This window comes from Aedes albopictus, chromosome 2 (genome assembly GCF_035046485.1).
Source record: "Aedes albopictus strain Foshan chromosome 2, AalbF5, whole genome shotgun sequence".
Lineage (NCBI taxonomy): Eukaryota > Metazoa > Arthropoda > Insecta > Diptera > Culicidae > Aedes > Aedes albopictus.
Window position 1 is genome coordinate 53,673,281 of NC_085137.1, and position 22,848 is coordinate 53,696,128.

General features: G+C 39.1%; 1 protein-coding gene across 8 annotated transcripts in view; it reads left to right on the top strand.

The window, feature by feature from the left end:
* LOC109409200 (uncharacterized) overlaps positions 1-22,848 on the top strand; it is a 504,613-nt gene that overhangs the window by 25,271 nt on the left and 456,494 nt on the right. The window contains exon 1 of one of the 8 annotated variants that reach the window (XM_062849692.1): positions 3,389-5,193. The exons of the other annotated variants lie outside the window; for them this stretch is intronic. The gene's annotated coding sequence lies outside the window, so the exon portion shown is untranslated. Of the gene's footprint in view, positions 1-3,388; positions 5,194-22,848 lie in introns of those variants that run through there. 8 annotated transcript variants of the gene reach the window in all.

Sequence of the window (22,848 nt, forward strand, 5' to 3'; positions counted from 1 at the left end):
CAGGGAGTTTCCGGGCCGTTCCAGAGGTGTTTTCGGATGGCTTAGGAAGTTTCAAGGGCGTTTCAGGGAATATCAATCGATTTCAGCGACATTTTAGGAGGTCTCTGGGCAGGCCCGTGGACAGAAAAGGCGATAAGAAAGGGTTTTTTTTCCTAATTCTGGCAAAGGGTGGAGAGGCACACAGTGTATAGAATATCAGCAATGGGAGGGTTTACCTCCAAAGCACCTTACTTGAATACAGGCTTGTCTCTGGGGACTTTGAAGATTATAAAGGGCGTTCTAAAACACCCTGAAATCACTTTAAACGCCTTGTAACGCCTTGAAACCTCTCTGGAACCAATCTGAAATTCTCTTTATAGTTGCCCAGTAGCAATTGAGGGACCCAGATGCAAAAGGGTGTAAGTTACCATTTTGTCGATTTTGAGCTGAACATATCAAAAAAATTGTTAGACTTCAAGCTTTTACGATAACGCATCCTACAGCTCAATTCATTCAGCAATGGAAGCAAGGGACTTGGATAAATGCATTATTAAATGGATAATATCGATGCTTAGAGATCGAGAGATCTCTTCCGTTCTTGGAGGTGCGCAACTATCAATAAGATCTGTGAAGGGCTGTCCTCGAGGAAGAGTACTATCGCCCTTATTGTGGTCTTTGGTAGTGGACGAACTCCTTAAAAAACTCATCAATTAAGGCTTTGAGGTTATTGGATACGCAGATGATGTAGCTATTATATTCTGATACGTGAAAAATATGATGACACGATATCTAGCCGGCTACAATCTGCGTTGAATGTTACCATCAAATGGTGCCGAGAGGAGGGATTAAACGTAAACCCTTCAAAAACTGTAATTGTACCTTTTACTAGAAGGTTAAAAATAAATCTTAGTGAACGTTCTTTAGATGGAGTTCAAATTCAGTTTTCAGAATAAGTAAAATATGTTGGGGTAACTTTGGACAAAAGACTGAATTGGAATTCTCATTTAAACAATGTTTTAACCAAGGGTACCAATGCCCTTTGGGTCTGCAGCAAAGCCTTAGGAAAAACCTGGGGTCTTAGACCTAACATGATTCACTGGATCTATGCTGCAATAGTCCGGTCTAAGATTACTTATGCTTCACTTGTTTGGTGGCCCAAAACAAATGAGGTAACCTGTCAAAAGAAGCTAAGTAAGCCACAAAGACTTGCTTGTATATCTATGACAGGAGCAATGAAAAGCACTCCATCAGTTGCTTTGGATGCCCTTCTTAGTTTACTGCCATTGCATCAATTTGTTAAACTACAAGCGGAAAAAAGTGCCCTGCAGTTTATACATTACAATAAAGTTCTAGACGGGGATCTTGCTTGACATTTGAGGGTCATCAAAGACTTCAAATTTAACATGGGCAAAAAACAGTAGAAGATTAGATGATAACGAAGGCCAACTATGATGTTCCCTTCAAAGTGGTGAAACCATGTCGCTATGTTTGGGATGCTGGAGGGCCAAGTTTACGTCCAGGTTCTATTGTATTTTATACTGATGAGTCCAAGATGGGAGAAAATACTGAAGCTGGTGTTTTTGGCCCTGGTATCAGTAAGGCTATACCAATGGGATGCAGTCCCACTATATTTCAAGCGGAAGTTCAAGCCATTCTAGAGTGAGCCAACATTTATCTGAAAAGAAATTATAGGTTTGCCAAGATCTGTATTTTTTCGGACAGTCAGGCGGCTCTAAATGCGCTAAAAGCTTTCACGTGTCAATCAAAGTTAGTGTGGGAATGCATTATGTCTCTTTTTTTTTTTTTATAGAATGAGAAAATCTGCAACAGATACCCAAGAGGTGGTTCCTCGGGTGATGTGGGGATCGACCCACTAAAAACTCATTCTCTCTCTTCCTTACCTTCGCGGTACGCCCGTTAGGGATGACTTCGAGAAGGGGGGACCGTACATGAGTACACTCTAATAGTAAGCGTTCCACCAGCTACCGCCTTAAGTTGTTCACTCTCCCCTGGAGGCTCGGGTCCTGGCTAGTACTTAGACTACCCGTTGAACTCAAGCTCCTGGATGGGGAAGGGGGGCCAACTCAACTAGCTGTTGTTCGGCTCGCCATTTACTCTGTAGTTCAAGTACGATTCGAGAAACCGTGGAAGTAACGGAGTCCCACTTGTCCGCCCCCATACACATCCTTTCAACAATGTTGTCAGGCGTGATATCTCTACCGCATACCTCCTGCATACTCGACCTTTGCTCCACGAAACGTGGACATTCAAAGAGCACATGCTCCGCGGTCTCGTCGCAGTCTGCACACTCCGGACATGCGGGGGAGCCTGCGTGTCCGAATCTGTGCAGATACCACCTAAAGCACCCATGGCCTTTTTTCCCATGGCATTATTTCTCTGAAGCAATTGGCCAGTAGGAACGAGGTAACTTTATACTGGGTGCCCGGTCATTGTGGAATTCTGGGAAATGAAAACGCCGACAATTTAGCTAGACAGGGTGCGACATCAAGCTTTGTAGGCCCTGAAACTTTCTGTGGAGTTCCTGAGTGTGCTCTTCGGATGAAACTAAAAACTTGGGAAATGTCCACGGTAGAATCTAATTAGAATGCCACGGATACATCCAAGCAAGCAAAAAGGTTCATAAAACCCATTGCAGAAAAAGCCAGGTCCATACTGAATCTAAACAAAAGAGATCTCAGGGTAATTACTGGTCTGATGACTGACCACTGCCCGAGTAAATATCATCTAAGTAAGATTGTAAAAATCCAATCCTCCGAGTGTCTTTTCTGTCAAACGGAAAACGAAACTGCCGAGCATTTACTCTGCAACTGCGGAGTTCTGTACCATCACAGATTGGCGATGTTTGGTAAAGGGTTTCTAGAGCCCTTGGAAATTTGGAGAAGTAATCTCAACAGGGTAATAAACTTTATAAAACGAGTTGTGCCTAGTTGGGATCAGGTGTTACATCAACCATTGCCCATCACAGCTCAATTGTGACAGGATACTCGACTAGCACCAAATTAAATATGGGTCATACCACAATATTCCTGAATAATGGACGCAGTGGTTAAAAGGCTCTACAGATGAGGAAAAAAAGCTTTTAGGAACATTTTAAGATTATTTTTATAATGATAAGAAAAATTACAATAAATCAGAGACAATCAGGTCGATTTTGTATGGGATGAAAAATTGTTGCAAAATTATAAACCTCATTTACTCGAAAGTGGGTTTTTGTGTCTTACACCCCTTTGCTCCTAACCCCCTCAATTATCCTACGAGCATCAACTGTTAACGATGAGCTCTCTACATTATACGCTATGATTTCCGAAGTTCTTAGAATCCAAGAAAATGCATAATGATGCAGAACCATTTGTCTCTATCGCAATGTACCTAAGTATCCCCCCAGAATCCATCCCTGGGCCGCTTACTAACATCACGGAGCCACCCCTAGTCTCCAGTTCGTAAAATTTAACAAAAACACTTCACTGCAACTGAGTGACTGCATGGCGCATACAGATCTATCTCTATGCTGCCGAGGGCGAGCTTTGCAGCTTCCTGCCTGTCTGTTTGGCTGCCAACTCAGCTACGAGAAAAAAAAAACTTCGTTGCTGCTGCTGCTAGACCAGCTTCGAAGGAGCTCAGCAAAAAGGGATGAATTCAGCTGTGCCGGAGGAATATTGTCCAAGCGTCGTCGTCGTCCGTCGTGTGCTTGTGTGTGCGAGAGATTTTCCGGGTATTCACATCAACCATATGTGCCGCCCAACTGATTTTGCTGCGTTCATCGCCAGAGAATGCCACGGGCTAGCTGCGATGGTTACATTCCTGTGATGTGTGCAATGCTTCTCGGTATGGCAGCGTGCAGTATTTAGTAGATGTGCGGAATTGCTGCTGTTTAATGGGGGAAGGGGTGGGGGTTGGAAAAGCGATGAAAATAACTCGAGGATGCTCCTGGCAGATGCTGCTGTTGCTCGATCTCTCAGATAGCCCAAGCATCAGTGAGTGACGTCACCGCGGACTGTAAACACGTACGTTCCTTGTGCTCGGAAAATCCCTGTTGAAGCCTAGACAAATGCAACGTTTCAACCAGTTGGACGCAGATTTGGTCCAGCCGGGTGCACTTGTTGGGCTTTATCGGAACGGGTTGTCGTGGATTAGTGCCAAAAGTGTCGTAAATTATGTGGGACTTGTTAGTCGACCGTAGACGATTGGGAGAAAGTTGTGCGGTAAAGTTCGATTTTGCTTGCCTATGTTCTGCAGAAAAACAAGACCAGATGAAAAGTGTGTGAGGAGAATTGGCACTCTATTTTCCCGTTTTACCTCGCGTGTTCTCTTGCTCTCTGGCGGATGCTCTGGCGGAAAATCCGTCTCTCCTGCCTGGCTGGATGCTTGGTTGTGTGAGTTCGCACGGTGTTCCAAAGCAGAAGCACAGATGTGATAGGCAGTCGGTGTAGTAAAATAGCGAAAAACTCCTGGATTGTTTGAAGTTTACAGCGTGTGCATTCTCTGTGGCCGAGGAAGAATTTCGGAAGCTGTGTCCTAATCGCGCGTATTTCTCCATTGTTATGTAAGTCAAGACTTCTAACGAGAATCGGTTCACCGTGAAGACTAACGACCCCAGCCAGTGAAAGTGTTGTCATCTGGTCGAGTGCTAATTGGGCTAATTGCCGAGTGTTTCAATCTGTCAGAGTCAGTTAGTTTACATAGGCTGTCGGTCGGTGGTGGGAGGCAGGAATCCCTCTGGAGAGTGGCATCATCATCGTCGTCAATTTTGCTTCCGTCGTCGACCACCCAGCTGTAATTGAATTTGCTGCCGTGCGGAACGAGACTGTTTATTTTCCACTTTTTGCTCCGGGGAGGTGGTGTTCATCTGAGCTCTAATCTCTCACCTATCCACGCTTCGCGTTTCCTCTCGAAGCCACCCTTTTAGGAACTACTGCACTATGCAATGGGATGTGCCCTGCAATCATCCAGCTATCCAGCAGTTGGCGTGGAAGTGTGAATAATAAATTATTCATAACCGAGTGATCAGTGGAGTGAAAAAAAAAGTCAAACGGAGCCCAAAACTATAAGGATTATTGAAATTATCATCATCTAAGCCAGCCGACCGACTGCCGATGCTTTGACCAGTGTCATCGCGGGAAGGTCAGAGATACCTACACCACCTATAAGGATAAGGCTGCGTAGTAAATATATACGCTCGCTCACCATGACAAGGTAACCCATTTCGAAAACCAGCGACCAGGGAAACAGGACCATGGGAGTTCACATACAAGGGTCCAATAGAATTTATTTATATCACTGGAAATGTCTCCGCACGTTCGGGGATTCTGCTGGTTGAGGAATGTTGTTTTTCTTCCTCTTTTTCAGGCAGTAGCGTAGTTGGGATTGGAGCAAAAAGGACTAAGTATATGAGTGTGCCGAATGCGTGCCAATTTAACTTGGATTTTAATATGACACAGTATTGAGTATTTTAAGTAACAGCACACTGATACAAAGTCGAGCATATGTAATACTAAACAGAATGCCAACACGCTAAGACCGTTCAGCACTAAAATGCATAATTTTCAGACAACATTAAAAATGTGTAACACTTACACATTCACAAAAACAGCTCCTGCTTCCGCAAAATTGTGAAATTCGCAAAAAATGTTGTACGGCAATCTAGCTAGGTTTACTAGTGACCTTAGTAAACAAAAAAATATCGACATTTCTAGAAGAGTGTACGAGCTGTATTTGTGAATGTGTAGCTGTTACACATTTTTAGTGTAGTCTGGAAATTGTGCACTTATGAATAGGTCTTACACATTTTAGGTGCTAAGCGGTTTTAGTGTGAAGGTGAAGTCCATAAGCTTTCAGGTTCTTTTTTATGATTACTTTTACGAAAATTAGGAAAATTACAAGAAGTCTGAAAAAATTGGGCTCATATTGAAAATACATGCATTTAACAAAAAACTTTAAACCTCATTTACTAGAAAGTGGGTCTTACACCACTTTGCTACTAACCCCCTCTATTGTATAGCATGCTGTCATTATATTCTTTGTAGCATTCGACTGTATATGCACCTACCTAACCAGCATAAAATATGTTACAAAATTATAACAGCGAAGGCTATTTGATTGCCCTAATTTGTTTTATTTTTAACATTTACCATTACTAGCAAAATTTCGACAAGTTTAACAATACTTTCTTCTTTATATGAACAAAAATATTGCAAATTCTGATGAATCCCTTTTGAGATTAATCCGGATATTCCAGGGTGTCTCAAAGAATTTGTTCTGAGACTTCTAGAGAAATCACAGAATGAGCTCCTCAAGAAATTATAAAGGAATAAAGAAGAACTCCTTGAGGAGTCTCAGAAGGAACTTCTAAAGAAATGTGAGTAGGAACTCATTTAGGACTTCTAGATGGAACTCCTAGTCTATCGCAGAAAATAATCCTGCAAGAATCCCTGAAGGAATTTTGGGAGTAATCCTAAAAGAAACATAAGGAGAATGTTTCCAAGAAAGAGCTCCGGGAGAAATCTAAAAAAACAAGAAATCCAACAAAAGGGATCCCAGAAAAACCTATTCAAGAAGGAACTCCAAGAGTAATTGCAAAAGAAACTTCTAAAAAGTAATTTCAGAAAGAACATTTAAAGCAATATCAGGAAGTACAACTGGAGGATTTCTCAAACTAGAGAATTCTAAAAAAACTCCCTGAGAAATCCCAGAGAATATCTGTCTCGAGGAATCCCAGGCTTCCTCATAGATTTTCCTCCTAGATTTCTTCCAGGATTTTCCCACGAATTTGATCCAAAATTTCTCCTGGAGTTTCTTCTCAGATTTTTCCAGGAATTCTGTAAGTTTCATCCAGGAAATCCCTTTGGCATCCTTTGAGATATTTCTTCTGTGATTCCTCCAGAAGTTCTTCCGAGCATCCATTCGATTCGATTCGATTTTTTTTCCTGGAGTACTCAAAGTGTTGCTACTGAGATTATTTCAGGAGCCCGTGTTGGGGTCTCTTAAGGCAGAGCTTTCGAAACTCGGTTTTCGCGGCGCCCCAGCGCGTCGCAGGCTCGCTCTTTCTACTCGTTTCAGCGAGCTTGCAAGAGGATGATACGCCGCGAAAACCGAGTTTGGAAAGTGCGGCCTCAAGGAGTTCCCACATCATTTTAAGATTCTGAGATCTCCAGGAGTTCGATTGTGGGTTATTTACGGAGTTCATTTTGGAAATCCTGAGATATTGAGGATTCCTTCTTTTAAGATTTCTTAGGAGCTCTTCCTAAGATTCCTCCAGAAGTTCCTTCATGAGTTTCTCCCATAGTTCCTCCTGAAATTTATTGAGAACTTTCTCCTGAGATTCCCCGAGATTTCTTGCGCGATTCCTTTTGAAGTTCAATCCAAGATTTCTTCAGCAATTAATCCCGAGATTTTTTGTAGGAATAAGGACCGTATCGTTAATTATGAGTACACCTTTGAGGCTGTGTATTAAAAAGACTATGCCTTATTTTGACCACTGCTATGTGTCTATGTGTTGCTAACGTTGTAAACAAACGATATCCTTCATTAAAAGTTAAAGTTTCTCCTCAAGTGGAACAATGCGAGGGTTTACGGGGAAGAAGCGAAAATCGATTATGACCAGGGACTGCAATGAAAAATGATCATCGCTATGAAAATTAGCAAAAATTGAATGTGTTTGGGTTTTTGTTGTCCCAAATGCTATCAAACGATTCGGTATGCATAACACACTGAAAGACTTACCCGGACGCGGCAAAAAAACAGGTGCATCCTAGTCAAATTTGGACAGCAAAATTTGCAAAATCGTTGAAGGAAAATAGGAGGTGTCCATTAGAGATTACGCAAAAAAGTGTGCAACGGCTGTTGGTATGGTTCAACGCGCCAAGGAGCGTAATTGCCTGAAGACCTACCCAAAACAGAAATGTCCAAAACGCATTAAAATTCTGGCGGATTATGTGAAAACTCGAGCATGAAAACTGTACGACGATGTTTTGAGCAAAAATTGCATGTACATAATCATGGATGATGAAACGTATGTCAAATTGGACTACAAGGCACTTCCAGGGGCGCAGTTTTTCACTGTGAAGCATGGCACGGATGTTACGAATTAGGAGAAATCGATTTTTTGCGAAATAATTGGGAAAATGTGTTGGTTTGGCAAGCAATTTGTCAAAGTGGTATGAAATCGTCACCTTTCTTCACCGTCCCAAGTATGAACGTTGAAATATACCGGAAGAAATGTTTCCAGAAACTTATTCTGCCACTCATCTGAAAGCACAAAGGTCCTACATTACTTTGGCCGGATTTGGCATCTTGCCACTACGCGCGTGACAACTTTGACAGTTATGAAGAAAATAATGTTCAATTTGTGGAAAAGGCAATGAATCCTCTAAATTGCCCGCAAATAGTTAACTTTGATGAAAGAGAAAGTACGGAAAAAGGATAGAGGAGCAGAGGACGTCACAAAATTCAAGAAAAACTGGGTCAACGTAAGCAAAACCATCGTCGGAACGGTTGTCCAAAACCTTCTGAAGAACGCCAAGAAGAAAGTGCGAGAGGTGGCAAGATCCACGAAAAATTAAATATACAATCATGTCATGGGCTTTTCTGATGGTCAATAAGCAATGTAATTGAATTTAATTTACGAAATAAATAAAACATTTTTAAATACAGCAATTTTCAGGTGTACTCATAATTAACGATACAGTCCTTACTGTCTAGGATTCTTCTTCTTCAGTATTAGTCCATTCGAGACTCCTCAAGGAGTTTCCTCTGGGATTTCTCCAGGAATTTGCTTTGGTATTCATTCAGGAAATCCTTCCAGGATTGTTCCAAAAAATAAAATATTGCGAATTTCGCCAGGAATACTATCTGTGACCACACAGAAAAGGCGATTACTGAGGGTCAGTTTCGTACATTTTAATTCCGCCCTATTTTGTTTATTCTTTGACAGATACGCGTATTTCGACTACCACTTGTAATCTTCCTCTTTGTCAGTTATCCACTCTAGGATACAAATACTCTTGGAGTTCCGAATGGAATCAACACAGATCGAAAGATGAAATGCTAATAAACGTGAGAAAAAGAAGAACATCATTGCGAGTCTCGTCACTGGTTGATTGAATTCAAAATGTGGGGTTCACATGAATGTATAATTGTACTGATTTGAGACCTGCTGGTGGCATCCCTTCAGGAGCTTCTTCGGGATTTCCACAGTAATTTCTTTCACATTTATGAGATTCCCCCAAGAGCTCTTCGATTCCACCAGAAATTCCTTCAGAAATGTCTCTAGGAATTTGTTCCGAGATTCCTTCAGAATTCCTTCGGAAATTCCTTCTGAGATCACCCCAGCAATGTTCAAAGGGCTCTTTCAGTCATTCCTCCCATGGGTTCTCCAAAAATGTATTCCAAAACTCCTCTAGGAGTTCCTTCTGTGATTCCTCAGGGAGCTTAATCTGAGATTCTTTGTTCTAAGAATCCCTGTGGAACTTCAAGAGATTCCTTCCGGAATTTCTCCAGGAGTTTCGCAAATCTATCAGGAATAGATTGCGAGATTTCCAGAAGAAATTCATGTTAAAATGGAATGGGAACTATTGGAAGAATCCCAGAAGTAAGTCCAGGAAAAAAAACCTTACAAAGCTGATGAAGTCGGCACTGATTTTTCATTTGGGCCTAACTGACATTTTCGAGCTCTCTTCATCAGAATGTCTATTGAGTTTTCCAAAGATTTTTTGGTTGAAATGCGAAGAGACGACTACATGTTGCTATAGAAAAAAAAAATAATAATGATTTTGTTTGTTTCGATCAAGTTATTAGCGAAAGAGAGAGTCGACGAAGAGAAATCGATCAAGTCAGTTAGGCTCTTATGAAAAATCATTGTCGAAGTGTTCTTTAGGAAATTGTTGGAGACATTCTTTATGAAGGAACTCCATCAGTAATTTCATAAATCATGCCACAAAAAACTGCAAGAATTTCATAATAAACTCCTGGAGGATTGCCACCCCAAGAACATCTGGAGAATTCCAGACTGGAGGTTCAGCAGGATCTTGAACAATTGCAGAAGGAACTCCTGGAGAAATCCAGAAGACCTGCTAGATGAATCCTAGATGGAGATCCAGAAAATAAAACCGAAAGCAGTTTCTAAAGGTATTCCGGAAAGATTTCCCGAAGGAATTATAAAACGAATTCCAATAGGAATCCCGGAAGGAGATATTTAATTAACACAGGCAGGCATTCCAAAAAAAATCTTGGAAAAATACTGGGAAAAGTTACTGTAGGATTCCCGGAAAGAGTTCACAGAGAAATCCCAGAAAAAGTCCTCAGAGAAATAGCGGAAAATGTTCCTAGAGAAATCTAGGAGAAGTTCTTGGAGTTATCTCGAAATTTATATTTGAATCTCAGAATTCCATAAGAAACTCCTGAATAATTCTTTGAAGGAACTCCTGGAAAAATCCCGCGAAGAATTCCTGGAGCAGCTCTGAATGAATCCCAGAAGGAATCCATGCAGAAATTTTGGGAGGAGTTCCTGAAGGAATCCTGGAAAGAACTTCTGGTGGAATCCAGGAACGAACCGTTGGTGAAATTCATGGACCGATCTTAGAATAAGAAAACAGAACAACGAAAGCAAGGGACCACCTGGAAGAATCTTAGCAGGAACTTCTGAAGGAACTACTGAAGGAATCCCTAGAAGCATTCACAAAGTACGTCACGCCAAAATTAAGAATTCATCTCTTCACCCACCTTTGCACGGTTTTTTTCTATAGAGTAAGGTGGGGCAAAAGTTCGACCTTAGTTGAAAATTCAACCTATTTCAAAAAATCGAAGCAGATAAAAATAAATAAATACCGTGTGGTGATTCTACCATCCATGAGCTAAAATTTTGCTGAACAAAGTTACGCCAAATGTCATTTTAATTTTAAGTTACAACACTTTTTGTATGTGTGTGTTTTATTCGAAGTCTTGCCCCACCACTGGGGCAAAAGTTCGAATCTAGTGTATGTGGAATTTCGCTAATCGTAGCACACTATTTTGACACTTTGGTAATAGGAATACCTGAAACCACTTAATATTTGATGTTAAAACTGGAATACACTTTAAAATTCGATTTGGATTTTACACAAATCAGGGTTAAATTTACTACACCAAAAATTAGTAGTTTTCCGCCAAATTCAGATCAAACAACTTTTTTTTTCAACTTTAATCGAATTTTCTCAGAATTTCCATCACTCTTAGAGATAATATGTACATTTTGCAGAATTTTAGATTTGTGCTAAAGTTGCCACATGACTCGAACTTTTGCCCCACAATTCGAACTTTTGCCCCACTATGTGTGAAATACGACTTCCAAATCTTTTTTGCAAAAAGTTATACTTGCTAGAGCATCTTTAAAATATACCTAATTACGCCCCAAAACAAAATATCGAATTCGATTTCATTAAAATTTCATTCCATGCGTTGGAAGGGCCATCGCATGTTACAATTTTTTGATCAAAAACCAACATTTTGTCATAACTTCTCAAAATATTGATCAACTTTCATAATTTTTGGAGTGAAAGACTCTTTTTCAAAAAAGGGATCGAACAACCTTGACAACCGAAAGAAATAATTTGAATTGAGCTCAAAAACTTCAAAAGAAACTCTTGCCCCACTCGAACTTTTGCCCCACTTTACTCTACTTAAACAATTGCTTGTCACACTTTCACGAAGCCCCGTCCCCCTTTAAGCGTGAAATGCATCATGGATGACTTCCAAACGGAACCTGTTTAGGAATCTCAGATTAGATGTTGTTTTTGCAGAATTCTATTCCTGAATACCTATAGTATTTGCTTCTGTTATTCCTAAGGGATCTCCATCTAACATTTTTCTTGAGATCCTTCAGAAGTTCTCTCGTGAGTTCTTCCTGGATTTCGTTGGAGATTCCTTTTGTGGCTTCCGTGAATTCTCCATGAGTTTTGGCCTTCCTCCATAAATTGTTTTCAAGATTCCTACCATGATTCGTCCAGGAGTTTCTTTGTGTACTTCTTATAGATCTAATAGTTTCTTTTGGAACGTCTTCAGAGATAAATATTTTTGTGGTAGGAACTATTGAAGTTAACCATGAAAAAAAAACTCCAGTGGGAATTGCTTACCAGCTTGATGGAGTAATCCAGAATGAATTCCCAGAGGAATCTAGCAAAGAGTAATTGAAGCAATCCTGGTAGGTATCAGTCGGCTCCAGAGGCACGTTCCTGGTAGTAATTCCCATAAGAAGTTTTAGGAGTATTATCGGAAAAGTCACGTATTATCGGAGTAGTATCGGTATGAAGTCCCGGAGAAATCCAAGAAAGAGATCCCGCAGGAATCACGGTAAGAGTTCCCGATGGAATCTCGGAAAAATTTCCTGAAAAAACAAACGTAGGTTTGGGAAGACTCCCAGGACTCTAAGGAAGGATGGCAGGTTCCTGGAAGGAGTTCCTTAAAGGAATCCTGAGAGGAGCTAGTAAAATAATCCAGGAAAAAGTTCTTGATTTAGTAGGAATTCACAAAGCTTATCGTTGTAGTATCCCGGAAAAACATCTAGGTGAGCTCTAGAAGAAATTTCTGGAAAGATCCCATAAGAAACTCTGGTGTAATCTCCAAATATTAACAGTACCGTGGTCCATTGAAATGTATGGTCGTAATAACCTTTTGTCCATTTGTACTGACTCATGAAGTGTAATAACCTCTCTAGAGAGTTGTAAAGTTGAAAGCTTACAGCAAGACCAAATGCTTCAGATCTACAATCAGTGTGTAGAAGTCCGACACGAATGCACCCTTCTGGTGTGAAGTGTCGTTAATTAACATAATAATAATAATAAGTGTGTACAAAGATAGAAAAGATTTCTATATGGGACACTATTAGTCCCGGTGAACGTCTTACTACCTGCTTATCAGTGCAGGAATCTGAGTCAATATGAAAAAATACGACCAGTTATCAGCGCCAGCAACCACTACGAAGAAACACGTAAAGGGAGTAAAGGAAAACCGAACAACTGCAACTGTTGTTCCTCATCGGTCAGTTGGTTTGTGAAGCAAACTGACTGTTTATCATTCGTTTTCACTTGCTGCAACGAGTGTGGAGATGCGGAAATGATTCAGTGGATTTGTGTGTTGCTCAAAACTTATAAAACAATCATTTTATTTGTATGGGAATGTTGTACGTGACTATTATAATTGATTTAAATTGAGTTTATGTCATATGTACTGCAATAACGACATAAAAACCGAGTATAATCATTGCCGTAAACGCCGACGAAAATAAAGATTCAGATGGTCACCACGCTGCTGATCCATCGGTTCTCACTCTCAGTTATACATTTGATTGATCACTTTCTTCTGAAGCATGTTAGCCAATGAATGCATATATCTACCACGCAAGTCAAGGAGGAGCCAGTTTTGGTTTGTATGGAGAAAAATGCTTCATTTTTTAAGCACTACTGCTTATTCCGTCAACTCATTTGTATGGGAATTCCCTTTCCAGAAATGGTAGATGATTCGGTAGAGGTGTTACACCAAGTTAAGATTATTTCCCAATCCCAAAAAAATACACACATACAAATTTTCACTCCGATCGGATCAGTAGTTTCCGACTCCATAAGAGTCAAACAAACAGACATCATCCCTCGGGTAGTTGATCAACCGTGCTAATGGCGATGGCATGAATTTCCCAAATGGAGGAGAACGTACCTCTGGAGCCGACTTACTGATACCTGATAAGTCAAAGCGTGGACAGACCACAGCCGACTAAGCTATCACATGACAAATATTCAGCACGCTGATTCATTTTTATGTCATGTGAAAACTCTATGTTATCCAGCCTTTGATTACAAAATAAATCATCTGAATTGGTAGAAAAACAATTGAGCAAAAGCGGTGGATGTGGTATCATACTAAGGATTATTTTGAGACTACACTGTATGAAACCCCATACTTGGCACGCCTCTGATTCTGAGTGAGAAAACCAGATCTATGCTACACAGTGTCAACCTTTCCGTGAGAGATTACAGGAAGAGAAAATTTATGACCAGCAATGCTTCTACCTTTTGGTATAGATACCCGGACACGGTCACCAATCTGATGGACATTTATTAGAAGCTGAAAACATTGCATTGACTGACTGACAGAGTGACTGCCTGTAAATGAATTACACTCAAGCTAGACGTGTTATCACAGTTTTAGCTGCCTTCAAGCTGCCCACTGGTGGGTGTGGAGCATCGCTAGCGATGACAGGCGGTGTTTTTCATTTAATTTTTGATGATCTATGCGCTAGGGAGCGATTTGTTATTAAGGGTCTTCGTTCGCTCAGAAGGATAACGCGTAATGCAAGAGTGTTTCAAGTGTGTATGAGGTGGATATTCAAGTTGTTCTAGGAACTCTACCTAATCGTCATCTGCATAAAACTAGGGTAAGAAGCAGGCACTGCCTTAATTGGCTCGTAATTAAACTTGAATGATGAGAAAGACAACCATTGACTGCATTTGGGTAGATGACTTCGAAACACTAGCATCAAATAAAACTATCCCAAGGACACCGAGCAATCGGCGATGCGAAAGTTCCAAATTTAATCACCATAAAAACCACTAAATTGGATTGCACTTTCGTGCGGTCGTTAATACCGTTCACTGAAATTCCATTCCGTACAGAGCAGTCACAACGAGCTCCGAATTTATCCTCGGAAAGTTCAAGAAACGTTCGCCTCGTTAGCACATAATTAATGCCTTTCGGTTTGACCACTACAGACTGCTGAGGCGACGGAGTTTCGCTTGTCCCTTTGCAACATTTTTCCGCAGAATGCTTCTGCTTTGCTAGCCTGCTAGCGTCAGCCAGCATCACCCATCCAATATGGCGGGCGTCCACGGCAGGCGACACGGGCGGGGTGTTAATTTATGACGTTCATAAAAATCATCTGCACACGTATAACGTGATTTTCCATGACTGTCCGTGAGGCCGGAGGCTCGTGATATTAGTCCCGAATCGGCGACCGATTTTCGCTCAACAAATGGATGTCCGTCCACTTTGTCCTGGCTGTAAATAGCCGGTACGTGACCGCTCAAGAGGATAGAGACATTTTGGGAACATTACCGAAACCAGTATCGTTTAATCGATACTTTTTTAATCCATTTAAAGCCGAGCTTTAAAGGCTTGTATGATTCGAAGCTCAATTAACACGTGTGGGAATGCTTTGAACTAACTTCCTCGAAGTGTCACATTTTCCATCAAGTATCATTAATCTTCAAACAAGTGTCGCATTCATGTGCCCATCGTTACATGTTCCTGTGCCTACCACTGAACAATGGGATTTAATGTTGAAAAGATGTCACAAAAAAAATAATTTTATTAGTTAAAGTTAGAGGATTCACTGAACAAATTGAATGACTCCGTAAGCCTTGATTATTTGATTATTAAAATGTTTCATGAAATTGCGAATGAAATAATACAAGATTGCCTTGGTGTTCGCAACGTTTAATCAGGATAATGATAAATCAGCGGTTTACGCTGTTAAAAGAATATTATTTGTACATCATTAATGTATTATTTTCATAATCTTGACATAAGGAGTTTAGCGAAAAGTTACTGTTGACATTGTAGGCAATCGCCCCTGCCTCTAGGGGTTAGTTACACCATTGACAATCATAGTTGTTAAATTTTTCTAACAGTCAGTTCTTGACTAGACTCCGACCAATGTGGTCGTAAATAAAGTTACTCCCAAAACTTCTGTGTCCATTTCAATCCAAAGTACCTACCTCAACAGTTACAGTCTTTCTAATTTTGTAAAGACATAAAATACTAAAGGTTTTTATTATTTCAATTGTTGTATCGGTTAAGATTTTCGAAAAACGTATTTTTTTTTTCAGCTGCATGTCAGAAATACATTTATTATGTAAAAATATTCTTGTACCGACTTTTCGAACCCTCTAAGCAGAATACCCTCTTCGAATGAGTGTAATCAGTTTCGTACCATTTAATTCCACCCTATGTTGCTTATCCTTTGACAGATACGCGTATTTCGACTACCACTTGTAATCTTCCTCAGTGTCAGTTATCCACTCAGGAAGATTACAAGTGGTAGTCGAATTACGCGTATCTGTCAAAGGATAAGCAACATAGGGCGGAATTAAAAGGTACGAAACTGATTACACTCATTCGAAAAAAATGTAAAAATATATTAAACTAACTTAAACCGCTTACATGAAAATTTAATCTTACCTATGAAAGACTGTAGCAACATATATAATAATTAAAACATCTGTTCCAGTTTCTCAATATTGGAAATTATTTGCAACACATAAGATATATTCCAAGGATGCAATCATTATTGAAATTCTACATATTACGAATTTCCTGAATTTGTTTTCCCTGCACCAGCAAAATTCCTCCCACTCCACATTTCATTGCTGAGTCCCTACAGTTCACTTCTCACTCTTCACAGCTCACCTTGCAGCTCACTTCTCTCCTTTTTATCATTCCTTGATTTTCACGTTTCACTCCTCACATATCACTTTTCCACATTCCTCACTGCTGGCTTTTCACTATTCACTTCTCATTGCTTAGCATTCCTATTTTTTTACTGCTCATTCTGTACTACGCATTTGTTGCTCCTGACTCTTCCATGTTCATCTTCTCTACTCTCCTCTCGCTCATTGCTTACCACTAAATATTCACTGCTCACTGCATACTTCTCGTAGCTCACTTCTCGCTGCTCACTACTCACCACTCACTTATTACTAATTCCTCGCTAATTGCTTCTAATTTCTTGCTTTTCACTCCACATTACCAACATCTTACTGCTCTCTTTTCACACATCATCAGGCAAAAAAAACTGAGCCATTTACGCTTATCTTGAACTGAACTTCTCAATTTGAATTACCTTACAAAAGAGAAAGAGAGAAAAACATTATTGCTCTCACGCAGAGTTTTTTTTTTTAATTGTTGCGTGAGAGTAATGAGAGCTGGCATGTAATAACGCCAGTGCAAAATTCCTGCGCGAACGCAGATACAAAATGCAGCTCAGTGAACCCGCAAAGTGTTCAGAGGGGTCTGTGTTGTTTGAGCATTAGACGAAGTAAAGCCATACCAGCTAGAACCGCAATCTGCCAAGGGGAATCAAATCCTGTAATATCAGAGATAAACAGACGTAACATTGACAATGCATCTGTCTCATATATCTCATAACGGTGATTATTTTGAGTGTTTGTTTGTACAGTAATTTTGTTCAGACCATCAAGGACTAACAGTTGATGGATCGTTTGATTCGATATTCTAACAAAAAGGCGGCGCTAGAGATTTTACATATATGACTTACCGTATGTTTCAGGATCCTGATTAGTTAGAAAGGCAAAGTTTGGTAAGTTTGTACCCAAGGATGGGAACACTCACTTGCAAAGAGATACACTCACTTGCTGTTTTCTCAGCCCAGAAGCGTGCAATCAAGTATGGACGACTTTTGCCTTGTGGTTTTGTCTAAAAGTTTGCCAAATAGAGTAGGGGTCGCACATACATGCCAAAATCGTGAGAGAGCTGTGAAGGCAACTCTCCACGAGGTGAATGTAAATTACACTCATCTCGTGGAGAGTCGCTTTCATCTCATTGTCACGACTTTGGTATGCGTGTGCGACCTGTACTCTATTCGGCATACTTTTAGACAAAACCACAAGGCAAAAGTTGTCTTTACATAGTTTCTTGATTTCACGCTTCTGTGCTGAGAAAATAGCAAGTGAGTGTAACTCTTTGCAAGTGAGTGTTCCCATCCCTGTTTGTACCATTTGATGAATATTCCGACACAAGGCGGCGCTGTTAACAAATGTGCAGTAGCTTGCAAATGATTCGAATTTCTAAAAAGTGTTCAGCAAACTGCAATGTTTTCCCTTTGGTCATATTTTAGTCGGGTCAAATGGTAGTTGAATACCAGTATATTAATCATTAATGTTCAATCTTTCATCTAATTTGATGAAGAAGTTTACTGACTGGCAAGGTAGCATCACTCGAAACTAGGTAAACGAACTTACAGCTTATTGAATTTCAACTTACTACAACTGGTGAAATTTTATTCTCACAAGCGCTGTCAGGAGGCAAAACCTTGAAAGGAACAAGCCATCAACTATAAACTCTTGGCTTTCAAAAAAAAAATTGCCGAAGAAGCCATCTTTCTAAGAACCTTCATGTTCCTGCAGTCAGGGATGGGAACACTCACTTGCAAAGAGATACACCCACTTGCTGTTTTCTCAGCACAGAAGCGTGCAATCAAGAAACTATGTATAGACGAATTTTTCCTTGTGGCTTTGTCTAAAAGTATGCCGAATAGAGTAGAGGTCGCACACGCATACCAAAGTCGTGACAATGAGGTGAAAGCGACTCTCCACGAGATGAGTATAATTTACATTCACCTTTTGGAGAGTTGCCTTCGCAGCTCTCTCACGATTTTGGTATGTGTGTGCGACTTAGGGCTTCCAATTTTCCCGGGATTCAGCTTCCCGGGAAACGGGAAAAAATATAACCACTTCCCGGGATTTCCCGGGATCTCGGGAAATAAGGAAATATTATTTTTAAGCGAAAAATGTATTTATTTGAAAGAAAATCGTTAATCAGATATATATATTTTTTTTTCATTTCCTATTGTAAGCTGTGCACAATTCAGCAAATTTTACGATCAGAGGTTTATATTTGACCGTCAATGCATTTTAAGTACGCGTTTTTCAACCAGCATTAAATATTGAAATTTAGATTTGAAGTACATAAACGTGTAATCCCAATGATGATGCTCAATTTTATCTTATGATTTATTCCTAAAACTCACAATCACATTGTCATACTTAATAAACAGATGTAACAACACACGTCAAGAGTACATAATACTCGATACAAAGAAATAACTATAATTTACAATAACTGCCAAAGGAAAAAAACGAAATCAAAGTTAAAAGCTACTAGGGGAAAACCCCATTGAAGACCATTGATGGCACCATACGTGCTATTATCTGATCGTCTAATAAGCAAACGCTATATGAAGTTGTTGTACCTTGATCTAGTTGCAATGTACGAATTGATTTGTTTCTGAATAGTTGGGCAGTCACTACGACCTTGTAGCAAGTCAACTATTAATAGGACTCTAACTGTATTGCGTCTTACATGCAATGTTTGGTGGTGGATCAGTTAGCACTATAGGGTGAACTACATACTTTGAAGCAATATTTAAAAGAAGAAGAATCGTTGTCAGAAGAAATCAGTTTCAATGCCTTTATATTGCTAAGAGGATGTTATCTGCGTAAGCTTTCAGTTATGCTCAAATTGTATAATAACAACAACATAAATAACGTCTGCATAGACGTCATGTGATTTGACGAACGTAAATCAAGATCCTTGACTCGCAATTTTAAATTGGTAATTTCGACAATGATTTTTCATAAGGGCCTAACTGACTTGATCGATTTCTCTTGGTCGATTCTCTCTTTCGTTAATAACTTGACCAAAACGAACAAAATCATTATTCTTTTTGTTTCTATAGCAAGATGTAGTAATTTCCTTCGCATTTCAATCAAAAAAAATTGGTGAACTCAATACACATTCTGTAATAACACAAAGAGAGGATCGATGAAGAGAAATCGAAAATGTCAGTTAGGCCCTAATGAAGAATCAGTGTCGATTTAAATAACACTTGACAAAAATAGACAATCGAAACAAAAAATCCCGGGAAATTCGGGAAACCCGGGATACAAAAATTTGGTTCCCGGGATTCGGGAATCCCGGGAAATTTCATTTCCCGAGAAACCCATCCCGGGATTGGAAGCCCTATGTGCGATCCCTACTCTATTCGGCAAACTTTTAGACAAAAACACAAGGCAAAAGTCGCCCATACATCGTTTCTTGATTGCACGCTTCTGGGCTGAGAAAACAGCAAATGAGTGTAACTCTTTGCAAGTGAGTGTTCCCATCCTTGCCTGCAGTACACACAATATTGTACTGGAAGTACGACTGAATGGGCTCTCAACACGTATTTTTGCAAACTTTCTGCGGCCACAAAATGTGTGCGTTCGTTTCTGCTCGCATCGTGCACATTGAGTGTTCAACTGGACCATACCAGAAAACGAGGTGCTGGATAGGGTGTGAAAAAGAAGCGTGGCATATTCACGCTCTTGTTGGAATTCGTGTGTAGAGTGTATGATTTTTCTTCTCTCGTTTCGCAGTGATGGACATACTTTTTACTGATATCTTCTCATTGGGTATTCCCAGCTCACTGCTTCACACTCATCGTTCTCCATTTTAATGTATTTTTTCTCACTACTTACTTCTCACTTTTGACTTTTTCTGATCACTTCAAAATCTTCACTCTTGGCTTCTGACTGATTACACTCTTTATTCTACACTTTTCATTTTCCACTTATCAATTCTCACTACACATTTTTCCCTGCGCACTCTTCATCACTTATGATTACGCCCGATTATTTTTCTTGTCTATATTGAAAATTGTTGCAAAGACAAGATAAGACACAATCATCAAAGCGGCCAGGCATACTACATTGTATTAACCGCAGAGATGATTCTTGGAAGTTCTTCAATGTCATGTTAAGTTTCGTAAACATCAAAATACTTTTTGAATTTACAGCGGAGGAAGGATGCGTGGACATACCGTACCAAACGCTCCACGAGTTGAGTTATAACAGAGTGTTTAAATAATATGGTTTAATTATAATGTTATATCTGGGAAACAGTAAAAGAGCTCACCAAGTTGCATCTTAGATTTAGTAAAAATGGTTCCCTCAGATCCTGGAGATTTTTCATAGAGGTTCTTCCGTCCTCGTTGATTTCAGTCCTCCGGTTGCTTCTAAGGCCGTTCGCAATGCACAGTGGTACCGCCATAGGCCAAAAATCGAAAAATCGATTTTCTAATTAATGAGTTTGTATATTTTTTATAAATGAATGATGTTCCCAAGAATGCAGAAAAAACATTTTTATGTATGTTTCTGTTGCATATTTTGCGTGAGAGCGTGGGTATTGTTATGCAATTTGACATTTTCAAAATTTGTCGAAAAATTACATTAATTTTGAGTTGTTTACCGCTTCTTCGTATAACAAAACCAAGTGGATTTTCAAATCTTTTTCAACGCAGAAAATCAGAATACAAGTTTATCTTTCAAATTCAAAGCACCAAAAAGTGAAAATGGTTGTTTTTGACTAATGGGGCTGTGAGTATTAGGCACATAATTTTATCCACAGAATATATACATAATAAAAATTCATGTAACACTTCAAACATGTTCTTAATCACATTTAATCAATCGTCAGCCATCAAATGATCAGATTTGAGTAGGAGAATCAATCTGTGAAGGTTGTAGCTGCAAATATCTGCAAATAAGTTTGCAGGATGTATTGGAAGTTACTTGTTCTTTTTATAAAAATATATTTTGAAATAACTACAAAATTATATATATATATTAGGGTGTCCCAAAATAGAAAAAGTGTCAAAAAGTTAACTTGCTCACCCTTAGAATGATAGATTAGGGACCCAGCAACAATAGTTCCATACATGAAAACTCAATCAAAAAATATTTAGAGGTTGCACGCATCGATTTTATGAAAAATGGACGATTTTTGGTATTTTTACCAAAAAATTGCTAATATGAGTTTGAAAATAAAAGAAATAAAGTCATCAATCAAAGTAAATCATAGTTCTGGGTCTCGCAAACAAAGTTTGGAGGGAGTTCAGGTCATCAAAGCTAAATTTATATATTTTGCAAAGGTTAAAATATCAAAAAATCGCGATTTTTTTCACCAAATTTTTCAAAAATGCTCAATTTATAAGGATTTTGAAATTTTTCCTGCGATTCGCAATTCCCTTATTTTATAGAAAATTTTATGTAGATTATTTCGGCTGAAGACAGTTTTGAGCTATCTCTATCATGGGCTGAGATATCGGTATAATAATGATAACACAATCAATCAAAAAACGTGTTTTCTTACGTTAATCGATTTTGTTCACTAGTATCCATGACTACCATGCAATTCAAACAACACACGACAAATGTTTGACATAATAGTACGTTCAAATGTACATTTTTGTAGAATTTCAGGAATTATTGGGTTGGTTTGATCATTACTGATTCATACTGCATGACAGTAACAATTTACAGAGTAAAATTTTGAGAGGTAATCGTCGTTTTATATCTACATATGCTGAACAAAACTTTTCACACCCGATTTGTGGATACGAAAAGAATTTTTTTCTTAGATTTTATCTGTTGATCAGATAACAATAGCAAGCCACCGATTCAAAACTTGTAATTGTGGTTGAAAACTATGTTTTAACAAGTAAGCTGCTCAGCAGAAAGATTTTAACATTGACATTTCTTAGGTTAACACCTCTTGTAGCATATTAGGCCAGTCACTAAGTTATATTTATTTCTTTAAATAATAGTGAAATCTAAAAATCCTGATGCTTTCTGAAATCCAACCCTAGCTGCAAATATGTGCGCTAATGGTTTGCTTTTGAAATCAAATTATATAGCAGATCTTAAAATTGTGTAAAGAATTAGCTTTAGTTAAAATTCGCGAAAAAAAGAAAAAAAAAAATATCCTAATATTCGTAAAAATACCTGCATTTCCAAGCACATATATAAATTTTTATGTCGATTGGCTGAAATTATAAAACTATATTTTTCTTTCTCTCAGTTTTCATTGACTGTTTTATTTTTATTTTAGTTGTTTCAATGTTAGAGCAGTAGTTCTGATATAACTAGAAAGATGCTATATGTTTGCTCAACAAGAGCACCAAAATCTATTTGAAAAAGGTAAACATTGTTGAGTGATCTACACATTACTCAAAATATACCATAGAACTCCACACATCGCATTTGATTGTCT